Source organism: Agelaius tricolor, unplaced genomic scaffold (genome assembly GCF_023055355.1).
Source record: "Agelaius tricolor isolate 1412-34295 unplaced genomic scaffold, bAgeTri1.0.p SCAF_9, whole genome shotgun sequence".
In the NCBI taxonomy this organism is placed as follows: domain Eukaryota; kingdom Metazoa; phylum Chordata; class Aves; order Passeriformes; family Icteridae; genus Agelaius; species Agelaius tricolor.
This window is the reverse complement of record NW_027269269.1, coordinates 34,522,597-34,535,950: the sequence shown is the minus strand read 5'-3', so window position 1 is coordinate 34,535,950 and position 13,354 is coordinate 34,522,597. Positions and strand designations below refer to the sequence as shown.

The 13,354-nt window shown below is 45.5% G+C and overlaps 1 long non-coding RNA gene across 1 annotated transcript; it reads right to left on the bottom strand.

The window, feature by feature from the left end:
- Positions 1-3,229: 3,229 nt before the first annotated feature.
- On the bottom strand, positions 3,230-5,932 carry LOC139593046 (uncharacterized). Its single transcript, XR_011680186.1, has 2 exons — positions 5,801-5,932; positions 3,230-4,649 (listed from the first exon to the last, which is right to left on the bottom strand). It is a non-coding gene; the product is annotated as an uncharacterized lncRNA (long non-coding RNA).
- Between the last annotated feature and the right edge of the window lie 7,422 nt (positions 5,933-13,354).

Sequence of the window (13,354 nt, the reverse complement as noted above, 5' to 3'; positions counted from 1 at the left end):
TTGGGAAGAAATTCTTGGCTGTGAGGGTGGTGAAGCCCTGAGACAGATTGCCCAGAGAAGCTGTGGATACCCCATGCCTGGAAGCATTCAAGGCCAGGTTGGACAGGGCTTAGAGCAACCTGGTCTAGTGGAATATGTCCCTGTTCATGGCAGGGGGGTGGAATGAGGTGGTCTGTAAGATCCCTTCCAACCCAAACCATTCTATGATCCTATGGTAAGTCAGAACACTGCAGTACTATATGAAATTAAATTAGAATTTTAATTTTGTTTTGTTTGTCTGAAATATTGTACCCAGTCTGGTGGAAAAAATATGTCACTATTTACACAAATGTTACACAAATGTTTTCTTCTGCCTTGATTTAGGTCAGCATTTAAATCAACTCTACTGCTTCAAAACCTACCTCTTGGAAATTTTACATTCTTACTTCAAACACATTTCCCTACATTTCCCACTGGTGCAATGAAAGCTGGTGGCCACTTGTTCCTGCTCTCATCTTCAGGGAACTGAAGAGGCAGACAAAATGTCAGTCTTCTGGTGCGTGTTTGGGTTGGATTTTCTGCCTCTCCAAGCCACTCCCAAAAATCAGACAGTGATGGAAGAACAAGCCTCTTTTTCTCAGGTTTTCCTCAGTGGATATCTGGGTCACTACCCTTGTGTATAGATAAGATCTTTTGCTAACTGGACACCAATAGCTCCAGGGAACTAGAGCAAAACCTCCTGCAGGCAACCACCATCTGGCACTCGACCTTTGGACTGGTCTCCTCTCTAATAATTGTGGAATCATGGTAATTTTCTACAAGAACATTTAATTACTTAATCATATGTAACAAGCATCCTTGAGCTGCTGAGTGAAGCACACACTCAGTGCAATTATTCATAGGCATGTAATCTCCATCCCTTTGTAGTGAATATTTAATTAGTTACTATTAGTTACTCTTGTCAGAGTAACTCCTCACAGGATGGCTTATCTCTTCTGCCTATCAGCTGGTGGGGTATCTCAGGGCATCTTCCCCCTCCCATGAATTTGCTATTTGGTGAGATAACTCAAGCTGGACATCTGTCTGGTAGTGAGTTATTTCTTGTGCCATTGAGGTGGCATTCCCAGCTGACAATAAACATCTTGCCCTGAGAGTGAGATTGAAGGAAGAGAAACTTGAATTTCTGACTGACTGACACTTCATTTTACAAGCTGTAAAAGTTACACAAAACTTTCAAAAAGCAGAAGTCTTCTGCACATTCTCTGGAAATGTGTAGGGCTTTTCCCTGAAGTCAGGACCACACTTTGTGGTGGTTACTCTTACATGGGTTGAGTGAAAGGATTCTATGTGGGATTGACTCATCATCAATTGGTGTAAATTACATTGACTCCTAATCTGTAATATTTCTTTGCTAGCTATAATACAGGCACATTTATGTTGTGCACTGTTTTATGGAAATCTATTAGTAGTTCTTTGTTTTAACCCGTGTAGTAAGTAACTCTGTTTAAGGCCTTTTGTCTGTTAATCTTCTGTCTGTTCATTCAGTAACTCATTTTATAGTAGACCTGATTGGCCATTCCTGAGAGATTGCAAGCCAGAGCTTTTTAGGTGTAGGCTGTCTAAGTAAAGCTTCTGCCAAAAATCTGAACCTAAGGCAGAGCTGGTCTAAAGGCTCTCACTTGATCTACAACAGGTTGTAGAAAACACAGTCGTGACAAATATTCCTCTGTATTTTATCCCTTTGACAAGGAGGTTCTTTCCAACCTTCCGGCTACCAAAGAGAACTCCCCTCAATGTGTACATTAGGAGGAGAAGGAGGAGAAGGACGAGGAGGAGGAGAACAAGGATGAGGACAAGGAGGATGAGAAGGAGGAGGAGGTATATAATGGACTTGCATTTTTCACTTTGAAATATGTGAATGACTTCTCCAACCCCAATGCAATTTTTGTATGAACTAGACCCAGCAAGCCAAACCTTCTGGATTTGGAGGGCTATGGAGCTGCCATGCTCCATGGAGTTCTCCCCACCTCCAGTGAAGTACCTGCTTTGCATAACTAATTTGTGAAGGAAGAGCAGCCTTTTGCCCAAAGTTAGCTCTAAGTGTTAGAACCCTTCAGCCTAAACCTAGAAATATTTATTGCAGTGTGCTGAGCCACTGCCTTGCTGGAATTGCAGTCTGGGGACTCCATGCCATCTGTACAGGACAGGCTGTAGAACTGGATTGCACCTCCCATTGTGGTGTTACATGCATCCTATAGGGATCATAAAGGTTGGAAAAGATGTCCAAGATCACCCAAGTCCAATCTTATGAACATATGGAACCTCACCCAGAAAATATGAACATACAGAACAACCATGAGTTGACCAAATTTTTCCTACATTTCCAATTGTGAACAACCTCACAATTTTTCAGTAAAACATTTTTTAGAAAATAAGCTGGGAAGAAACACTAATTTGCCAGCTTGATGTCTTGTCCAGCATTTGATAAGGACTCTAGAATACCTCCCTGAAGAAGACAGGCTGAGAAAGTCGGTGCTGTTCAGCCTGGAAAGCAGAAGGTTGCCTTTATACCTTGAGAAGGCTGACCTAGAGCAGAGGCTAGACAGAATTAAAGAATAAAGTAGGTATTTATTAAAAGGCCTTAATGGATACACCTTGGGCAGTGCAAGAGCCCAGCCGGGGCTACAACCAAGATGAACCCAAAATGGTCACAGAAATGGATGACCAGTCATGAGGTCTCTCACTTTTATAAGTTCTGGTCCATTTGCATATTGGGGTTAATTGTCCAATTACAGCTTCAGATTATGATGTCCCATCCTTCTTGTTTTCTCTCTTCAGACTACCATTGTTTATGCTCTTTGGCATGAAACTTGTAATGGTTGTCCTTGGTCCCAAGTAGAAAAGGAATTATTTTGTCTCCCTACTCTGTGAAGAGACCTTACCAACACTTAATATGATGCACACCTTGGCAGCACAGAATCTGAAAAATATAAAAGCTAAAACTTAAGGCATCACCTGGACACCTCAGAACATCTTCCAGTATCTGAAGGAGCCTATAAGGAAGACAGAGAGGAACTCTGCATCAGGAAATTTAGTGACAGGACAAGGGTTCAGACTGAAAGAAGGGAAATTTAGGTTAGATATCAGGAAGAAGTTCCCCCCGTGAGACTGGCAAGACCCTGGCACAGGTTGCCCAGAGAAGCTGTGGCTGCCTCTGTAAGAGTTGTAATGAGGGATGCAGGACTCCAAGTGGCTCTCCAAAATGCAGTTTATTGTATCCAAGATGTTACAGCAGTCCAGGGTCGTGGGTGACAGAGCCTGTGCCTACAGCTGTCAGCTCCAGCTGCAGGCAGGCCTGGACACCCTTTGGTTTTGGTTACAATGCATTAGATACTTTTCTTTGCTGAGCATCTTAATACAGAAGAACCAATCTATACCTTAACTTTTATCTATAGCCTATCATAACTACTATAATTACCATATTCATGTTACTATTCTCCCATCACTAAAAGTTAGTACATTACAGTTTAAGCTAGAAGTTGTTCTTCAGTTTTCTTGCAGTGGAGAATTCTGAGACCTTTTTTCTACTTGCAACATCGGCAGGCTTGTTTGCCTGTGGAATCTTTCTGCTTGGGAAAAACATCTTTTTGTTTGAGGTGGTTTTATCCTTTGCTTTAAGCCATAAAAACCCCTTCTAATGAATATACCCTTTGCCTCCTTGGTTATCCAGCAAAACTGGCTCAGCAATTCTTTTCTTCTATATCAAAACTTGCTTCCATCTCTATTTCATTCTCAGGTTCTACATTCAAAAGTCTTTTTTGCTGAGCATACACATCTGTGAGACTTTCTTGACTTTCTTTTCAAACTTTCATTCTTCCCAACATGCTTCATTCCTGGAAGTCTTAAAGGGCAAGTTGGATGGGGCTTGGAGCAACCTGGTCTAGTGAAATATGTCCTTCCCCATGGCAGGGCAGTGGAATTGAAAGATCTATTAAGGTCCCTTCCAACCCAAATAATTCTATTATTTGCTTTAAGTGATACCCAAATTGGCAATCAGTTGAATATTAACAGCCTCAGAAGAAGGTCTGAAATATTCGTGACTACAGCACAGTGACAAGGGGATCTGCCAGATGTTGCACAAGGTGTGTCTCACCTGGCACTATCCAAACACAAGTTCCTGACAGTGGTTAGGAATTTATAATATATTAAATCTTCCAAGGATTTTTGAAGAGAGTTGTCGTTTCTATCAACTAGGATTCTGGCATAATCTCTGAAATCCAGTATGATCCTTCCACAAGCTATGGATATCAATCTTTCTCTCTATTGCCCACATAAAATAGAGAGACCTTTAAAACCAGTGTTGCTTCCCATCTGTGAATAAAGGGAGAACTGGACCCATTTTTTTCTCTAACTTTACTATACATAAATCAAGGCACAGACATGCTAACTGCATCACACAATAACTTCAAAGTGCTTGAGAGACAACAGAAGTTGTCATTCAGCTCTCATAATCAGCTTTATTTTATGCCAGCCAGACAACACACATTTCATGCGAACTATACATTTGCTCCAGCTGATGTTTAGTCGAAGGTTCCTGACTTCATGTCAATTCTTCCTTCACTAAGGTACTTGGTTCTTGCTCTGTAGCACCAGTGTTTTTTTCAGGGCTCCTGGAAGCAGAAGAAAGAGCATCATTGCAAAGCTATCAGAGCAATCAGCTGACCCATGGAAACAAAATGCCACCCCTGAGGTGGGATTTGCCCTGTGACCGATGGCTCTGCAGTGTTCCCCAAGCAACCACACATTTGGTATGTCCTCAGGCTGGCTGGTAAGGGGTCCTGCTCCCTGCAAGGAACTGGTCCAAAACTCATGGATGTCCACAAAACATGTGAGGCCTTGGGCTGGACTTTTTGACCAGCTCTTGGTTTAACTGTGACCAGGATCATGTCCACCATCACTACAAAAAATACTTGCCAATTGATCATAACATGCATTGAACAAACACCTTGCTGTAAAATTGTCTCTCAAAGAAGCAGTTTGTTTCCCTCTAGATGGGTGGTAAAAGCCCTCACAGTGGAGCCGAGCTCTTGTGCCACTCAGGAAGGACCTGGAACCTGTTAAAAACAACCAAAGGAAAGTAAGCCCAGCTAACATATACTAGCCCCAATCTGAGAGCACCCCTTTTCTCTACGATACCCCCAGGAGACACCAGTAGGTGCTGGTGGCACCAAGGTACTGGATGACTGGTAGGGTCAGCTTTGTACCTGGATAGTCTTGGGTGGCAGCACAAAAGAACAAAGGTACTCTGGAGTTAGGGTAGATGCTGCCAGTAGAAGCTCTGGACACGTGTTGGAAGGAAGGCTGGGTCTTGAGAAAGCACAGAGGGAGGGATGGGGAAGGAAAGACCTGTAGGGAACAAGGGAATCAGTCTCCACTAGGAAAGAGGAGGGAGGATCTCTGGGGATGAGGAGAGACATGGATGGATGGGAACAGCTCTGGGAGGATGCAGAAAGGCAGAAGGCAGTTGATGAGGCATGAGAAACCAGCTAAGATTTAAAATGGGCATTTTTACATGGTGGTTGCATCAAGGGACTGTGGAGATCCCCATTTGTTCCCCAGTTCTGAATAATTTTTGTGCAGGGAGTGGTTCCAGGTTAGAGGAGGGAAGGAGGGGCTGACACCATGAGTGGCTGGTTACCATTTTCTTGGTCTATGAAATCAACCCAACCCAGACATGAGAAAACCCATTTCTGTGTGAGAGGCTCATGCAGCAGAACCATGTGAGGAGCCCTGGCAGGACACCTCTCTCTCAAATACTCACCCTCACCTTGCCCTTTTTGCTTACTATGAAGACACATTTGCTGCCAGAAGCTGTTGGCAGAGGCTGGTAGGAAATCTGCTGAGTTCTTTCAGCGCAGTAGGTCCTATGGGAATGAGGGGAGCCCAGCACCATAAATCAAAGGAAAATGCAGAGCAGCTTCTCTTTGGAAAGATGCCCCACTGTCAGGGTAGGCCAGGTCCATACTGCTGGTGCACAGGCATCTGCTAGGACAGGAGCCATTGCCTGGTCTCTGGAGAAGGCTGGAGAAGCCTGCACATCCTTGCCAGGGGAAATGGTGCCCAACAGCACCTGCACTTGTAGTTTGAAGGCCATCAGTAACTACTGCAGGTACCAAGCACATCTTCACACCTCATTTAGTGAGGGAGGATGCAGGAACGATGGGGCATGATCTCAGGTTGTCCTGTCCCAGTGTGTACATGATGATCCAGGTTCAACCCAGTCCAGGTAGATCAACACCAGAGCCATCTCACCTCTTCCTTGGTATCCAACCCTACTCTCACTGCTACCCTGCATTTCAGAGGAGATCTTTGAAAGTAAAAAAATCATCTCTCCCTGAAGCAACATGAACTGTTTTCAATCCACCGACATTTTCCTGAGCCCTTGCTCAGGGCCACCAGGGAAATTCTTCCATCTCAGCATCACTAGGGCAGTCCCTTCCTGTTGAGACAGTCAGAAAGCTGCTGCCTGCAGTGTGTGTTCTTCCTTTTAATCTACTGGCTCTTTTTCCATGACTGTGTGCATCCTTCAGCCATGGATTTCAGGCCTGAGGAGGAAAAAGAGACTGTGTCCCATCTGGCTTCCCCTTTGTTTGCATGAATATAGACAATTGTGTGATTGCCCATCCAAGCCTGTTTTAAACTGGAGGGAGTGTGAGTGGTAGGTAATTATGTTATTTTCCCCCAGAGCTGGTATTCAGAGACAACAGAGCAGGCACAGCAGAGACCAACCATGGCTGTTCCCTGCAGGGCTGCACAGCAAGGTCTAGCTCTAGGTACCAGCCTTGGGAACAATGAGCTGGCAGTGTGCAAATAGGAGGGTTGAAAGGAAAGCCTCATCCTGAAACGTAACAATCCCCAACACTCATGCAATAACATTTATACATGATCTTTGTTTAAGCCAAGCAAGGAAAGAGTTTGAAGATCTTTGCTGTCATGAGGGCTGCTGATGGCAAATTGTTGTGTGAGAAGGTGAGAAATGTAGAAGAGATGAATTGGAGATGACAGATTTCTCCTCTTGTTATGTCTGAGAGAGGTGCAGAAAGAGTATGAAATTCAGCAGGGGTTTGTTTCCCAGAGTCAGCACAAGGTGTCTGGAAATAACTAGGGGTGTTCATGGGCCACCATGAGCATGCATAGCACCATCTCCTCTTTATTGCTCCTGGTACAGCCACATGGAGCTGGGATTTTGTGACTTGGGCTCTAAACTTGCCTCTGACAGCTCCAGCAATATTATCCTGTTCCTCAGAGATGTGAAGGACCTGCTCACATCTCATCCCTCTTCCTCTATGAATTCACATCTTGATGTTTTGGTGGCCTCATATCAAAATGAGCTGATAACTTGTACTGTCTTCTGCAAAATTACTTTAATTTAAAGCAGTTTAGCTACTTGGGAGCTGTTATGAGTCAGTATAAGCACACAGAAAATTAAGAGTTGCCTTTAAGAGACCTAGAAGCAGCAGGAATCCTCTACCTGAATCAGTGGCTCAGGAACAGCAAACAGCCTCAGGCACAGAACTTGGGTGCTGAAGGAATGTTTTAAAGAAAAGAACCATGAGAAGTCTGTCCTTTCTTTCCCAGTGAATTCAGGTGAGGAGACAGCTCTTGTCTGTGGAGGAACCACCTTTTGGTTGGTGCCCTTATCCATCAGGGCATTGGCAGGTTCATGCTCCTCAAAAGATAGAAACTCATTGATTTCTGGGAAAATGCAATTCCCAGTTAGATTATGATCAGGTTATGACAAGTCACTTCTGTCTTCTGAATGCTGTGTTGCCCTTTGTGCACTGAAGCTTGTTGTCTTCACAAAACAGCAACAAAAATGCAAACTTTTTTGTACTGAGAAATGGCCTTAACATGGTACTTTATAATTGGTCTCAGTTGCATTCTTTGGAAAAGGCACATCAAGCAATAGATATAACACTGTGAATTGTATCAGGGAAGTGCAGAATTTTAGCCTTGTTCTATACCTCAGCAGGCAGAGGGGTTGCTGTCCTTGCAAAGGTGTGAGACCTGTAAACGTGCACCTGTTTGAGGCCAGCAAGGTCTGAAGAAGTGCCTGGCCTTGTGAAATCTGGCCTGATGTAGGTGTGGGATGAGCAACAAGGAACTCAGCCCTTCAGGGTTCAAACCACAGCAGCAGAGAGGCAAGCTCTCACAGAGCTCTGCTAGCAGAAATGTAGATGTTAGGAGACTTCTGCATACCTTCAAGTGAGATGAGCACCTGAGCAGCATGGATGAATCATGTCCTAAATACTAGTCAGACCCTAAAACTGCAGCTGAGATTTTTTTCAGTGCTTTTTTACTGGTGGAATCTACAGCTTGGAGGAGGAGGCAGCAGCACTGTGGAAGCAAGGAAAGTAGAAGTAAGTCATGCTGGCACATAGGAAAGGACACAGGATATCACCTACATCAAGGGATTGATCCTTTTTCCCAATGCTTCTTTCCAGCACCTACATCAAAATTCCTTCAGGCTGGAGATGTCAGGCATAACCCAGCTGCAAGTCTTGCTTGTCCTAGATGGCATTTCCAGGCTTCTCACTGAGGATTTGAGGTCCCCACACATTTCATCTCTTCTGTCTGTTCTTGCAGGCAGGACAGGACAGGAACAGGCACTGAAAGAAGCCCAGGGGACTGAGCACTGCTTGATCCCTCTCCCGTCCATGTCCACCAAACTGCTTCAGTTTTGCCTCTCTTTAGGTCCTCAGACCTAACTCCTGCAGAAGGCCCATGAAACCAGACTGGTGACCATGCTCTGAGCTCACTCAGCATGACCAGGAGGCTCCTTTGCTTTCTGGCAGGCTGCTGTCACACCACAGACAGTGAGGGTCACTGTAAGGGTGGAGGAACCAGGCTGCTCCTGCAACTTTCCATGTTTATAAGGAGCACCTGGGAAGAATCACCATCTCCATGTACACTAACAGCTCCAGCCAGCACCAACCAAACTAGCACTTTGAGGCAATAAATTAGGACAAGGAGGCAGCAAGGAGCCATCTGAGACTGAGTGACAACTGGGTCCTTGATGTACTCAGAGGTAGAAGGACAGGTTGAGTCCTCGCTTGGGATGAAGGAAGCTGATGTCCAGGGCACCTTCTCAGCCACAAGAAGCCTCCTGGGCATCCATCTCTGAAACATGCTAAGCCAGCTTTTGCTGATTCCCCTGAGAGATATATCTGCTTGGATTTCCACTGACACATCTCTGGCCACTGCTTCCTGTCACAGGGCAATGTTGTTCCTTTACCATCAGCTGCTTCTGCTCGGGGCTACAAGATTTCTCCTTCATTCTCCTTGGCTGCTGCCTTTGTTGAGCCACCTGGCAGCACAGGACGTCTCTGCAGGAAGCTGGAGAAAGGCCAACCTCTTTATCAGATGCACCAGAATGGCAAGGGCCAGAAGACCCTGCAGCTCTGAACGTGCCAGGCTCCTACACTGACAACAAAGCTTGTCCCTGTGGCTGTAAAAGAAAAGAAACAAAAGTACCAGAGGACAAAAGCATGAGCAGGGTCATCCTAAAAGCAGACAGATCTGCAGAAGCAAGACTGACTGCTTGACTGGCCACCAGGACAGACACACAAGGCACTTGCAGACACATCTAGTGAAGTCACACCAAGAAAGGAGAGAGAGAGAAGGGGCCATTGGTAGGTGAGTTATCATTTATTCAAGCAGTGAGTGATATCACACAGTACAGACAAAGAAAAAGGCTTACAGTCCAAGAGAGACAGGACATGAGACAGTATCTGAGGGAGGATGGGAAGGAGAAGGTCCTTGGTGGAGCTGGGGTGATGTGGAGAGGAAAGCTGTTGGAGGGGGAGAGGTGGGAGAAAGCAAAGGATTGGAGAAGCAGCTGTGGGACAGACACAGAAAAGCTGACAGAGAGATGGAGGGAAAATTCTTCTGAAGGCAAGAAGGAATGGTGGTGTGGTGGGCAAATGGGGTCAGGATGGGGAGGTGAGGGCATTGCAGACTGCAAGGGAAGGAGCCAACAGGGAGAGATCTCTGATCAGCAATGAACCTTGGGGAGAGGCAGGAGAGCAGGGGCAAGGGGGGCAAAGACATTCACTGTCCTGCAGCTCCAAAGCACTATCTGTTTCATTAAATTCAGGGTACACTGAGGACTTGTGCTGATAAATCACAGGATCACAGAATTATTTGGGTGGGAAAGATCTTGAAGATCCTCCTTGTTGTTCCAACCCCCCTGCCATGGACAGGGACACCTTCCACTAGACCAGGTTTCTCCAGCTCCAGTACAACACTTGCCTTGAACACTCCAGGGATGGGGCAGCCACAGCTTCTCTGGGCAAATCTCTTGGGTCCAAACAAGGTGGCCACAGCTGAACTTGTCCTCAGTTGGGTACTAAATCCTGAGCCAGGCCAAGGAGCAGGTCAGCCCAATGGCCAGGGACTGGATTTCCCTGCCTTGACCATCTGGTACTGGAACCATCAAGTGCTTATACGTGTTGTTAACTGATGAGAACAGGCCCATCTGCCACCCATCATGTGGTGAGATTCCCCCCACCATGTGCCATGCAGGGTGCTCCTCACTCTTTGCTGTGACCCAGTTCTCCAGACCTCTTTCAGAGCTAGAGAGGACACACCGGTTTCTCCAGCCCTGTTTGGGGACTTGGGGTTGTTGCATGCCACAGGCTAGGCTGGGGCAGGCAGAGGACAACAAGGAAGGTTCAGAAATGCTTTCCCCTTCCCATCTCTCACATTGAAACACATTGAAAGCAGTCAGGGCTCTCACAAATCACTAAGATCTGCCACTACCATCCATCATTTTTCTGGTGGCTGGTCCTTGTCTTTGGCTTCCATGGAGCAGACTTCCTTCCCCTGAATGGCAAGCTGGCATTTTAGAAAGCATAAAGATGCCTTCGATCCACTAGTAGGATTTTGTTTTATTCTTGCCTCACATGTCCTCCACCATGACAGTCAGGATTAGGGAGTTGTTCCCAAGGCACCCTGCAACAGAAATTAAGAGTCTTTACAAGCAATTCAGAGTTCATGACAGACCACCAGTCCTGAAGTACTCAGAGCTGTATTACCCCTTATCACCCACCCCTGAGCTTAGAAGTAGACCCAGTGGCATTAGTGGAATTGCTCCCGACCCAGAAAGCTCAGGTGAATAAGGGAAAATGGAAGTGAGGTGCCAATTCCCCAACTGAATCAAACTTACCATGACACTGTTGGAACAAGGCAGAGCAGAAGCCCATGTCTGAACACCACAATATTTTCCAAATGTGGAAAAGGTACTGTTCTTGGAGCTGAGCACATCCATATCATCATGTTTATACTAGGGAATTTCTCCTTCCTCTGTGGCTCCTCTTCTTGATCCGATGTCACTGTTGGTTGTTATTCCTTGGATGTTGGGAGGTACAAGCTATGTCAGAAGCATCTTCTTCAAAAGTCTCTTTCTCTCCTGCACTGGCACATCTCTAAATAAACCCTAAATCAAAAGAATATGATGACACACGAGGCTGCATTTGTATAACAGCTGATATGTCAGCTGGTGAAACATCCTTTTACCAGTCAGGGATGTAAAAATGATTATGGAGCTTTTCAAAGGGAGCTCAGTTCTGTGCCCAAGTTGGAGTGGAAGGATGGAGAGTGTCAAGGAAAAACTTCTTTATCCACCCATGCACAAGGATCCTAGATGAGTGGACACCATGTAGTTAAAAGCAGCTCAGTAAAATTGGAAGGGAGGCAACTCCTCATGAGACTGCTCATGGCAGTCAAAGCAACACCTCTGCAAAGCTTCTGATCACTCTCAGATCACAGAATTATTTAGGTGGGAAAAGACCTCTAAAACACTCTGTTATTAAGTATTTGAGAGGGAGACTCGACTTTCAAAATTCAGTTTATTTTTCACTTCACCCAGGCACTAACAGTGACAAATAAATGTCCAGCCAGTGCCTCAACATCTCCACACTGAATGCTCTTGTAAGGCAAAGCACTTCATTTTCAGTGAAGCCCTCCAGTACAGCCCTTTGAAGGAGGAGGGCAGTGCCAGTCACTAGTGACTTGGTGAAGATTAAGGAGTCAGTCAGTACCAGTGGGTTCAGACAGTGATGGTTAAAGACCAGGGATGGCTCCTACTGTTCCCCTGAAATGCATCCTGCACCCCTTTCTGCATTTGGGCTTTGCAAGGCTGAGCTCAGAGATCAACAGGGCAGTGAAGGTGTTTTCCAGCATTCACTTTGGGCAGCTGCAGGGAGGAGATGGATTACCTATGAAGACTGCAGCATGGAAAAGACCCTGTGCCTTTGTGTCATGGGAGAAGCACTTTGTTGCCCATTGTGGATTGTCACAGATAAGCCCCAGTAATAACCAATCCTTTAGAAATGAGCATTTTCTCCACTACCAGCTGTACAGAGTGAAATGGTAAATCCTGCAACCTACATTCCAGCTGAAACACTCCAAAAATCCTATAGATAGGTGTGATTCATGAATGGATGGAACTGGTGGGGAAGGGAGAAGGGAAGGCAGGGTGATACAGAGGATGTCAGAAAGCAGCACTGTTACTAGCATGTGGTCACAAATGGAATAAATTCAGAAAGTGATTTGTAAACAAGGCAGGGAAGCAAAATAGCATCCTTAGCAACAGGAAGGTAGAAAAGGTTTGGTGGCCCATGGATGTCAACAGAGAGGAGGAGGTGGAGGAGAGGTTTCAAAATCGTAGAATCATGGAATAGTTTGGATTGGAAGGGACCTTAAAGACCACCTTAAAGACCTTAAAGGCCCATGGATGTCAACAGAGAGGAGGAGGTGGAGGAGAGGTTTCAAAATCGTAGAATCATGGAATAGTTTGGATTGGAAGGGACCTTAAAGACCATCTAGTTCCAAACCCCCATGCATGGGAAGAGACACCTTCCAGTAGACCAAGTTTTCCAGGTTTGGTTTAGGGAGAAAATAAAAGCTGTAGGCAGTTGAAAAAAGTGTGATTAACATTGGTAAATACACATCATCCACCCTCCCTCCAGCTCTCAATGGGATTTGGTCTCTGCTCCCTGAGCCAGGACAAGGTGGACATGAGCAAGGCACTGGACGGACTCTCCACTGAAGATATTTTTTATAGAAAATAAAAGAAAACTTGGCCATCCACATGACTTCACTGTCCATCTTTGCATTTGCAAACACTTCCAGCTCATGCCAGACTGGTCTGAGATTAGCAGGCACCTAAAGGGAGTCAGATTGTGCCAGCCCAGCTGTCCCCACAGCAGGCATGGAAGTGGCAACTCTAAGCAACACAACCTCATTTTGGTTGGACAGACATTTCTTTCACTTAACTGTGCTTCTGATTGAGAAAACAAGATCAAGGAGGAGG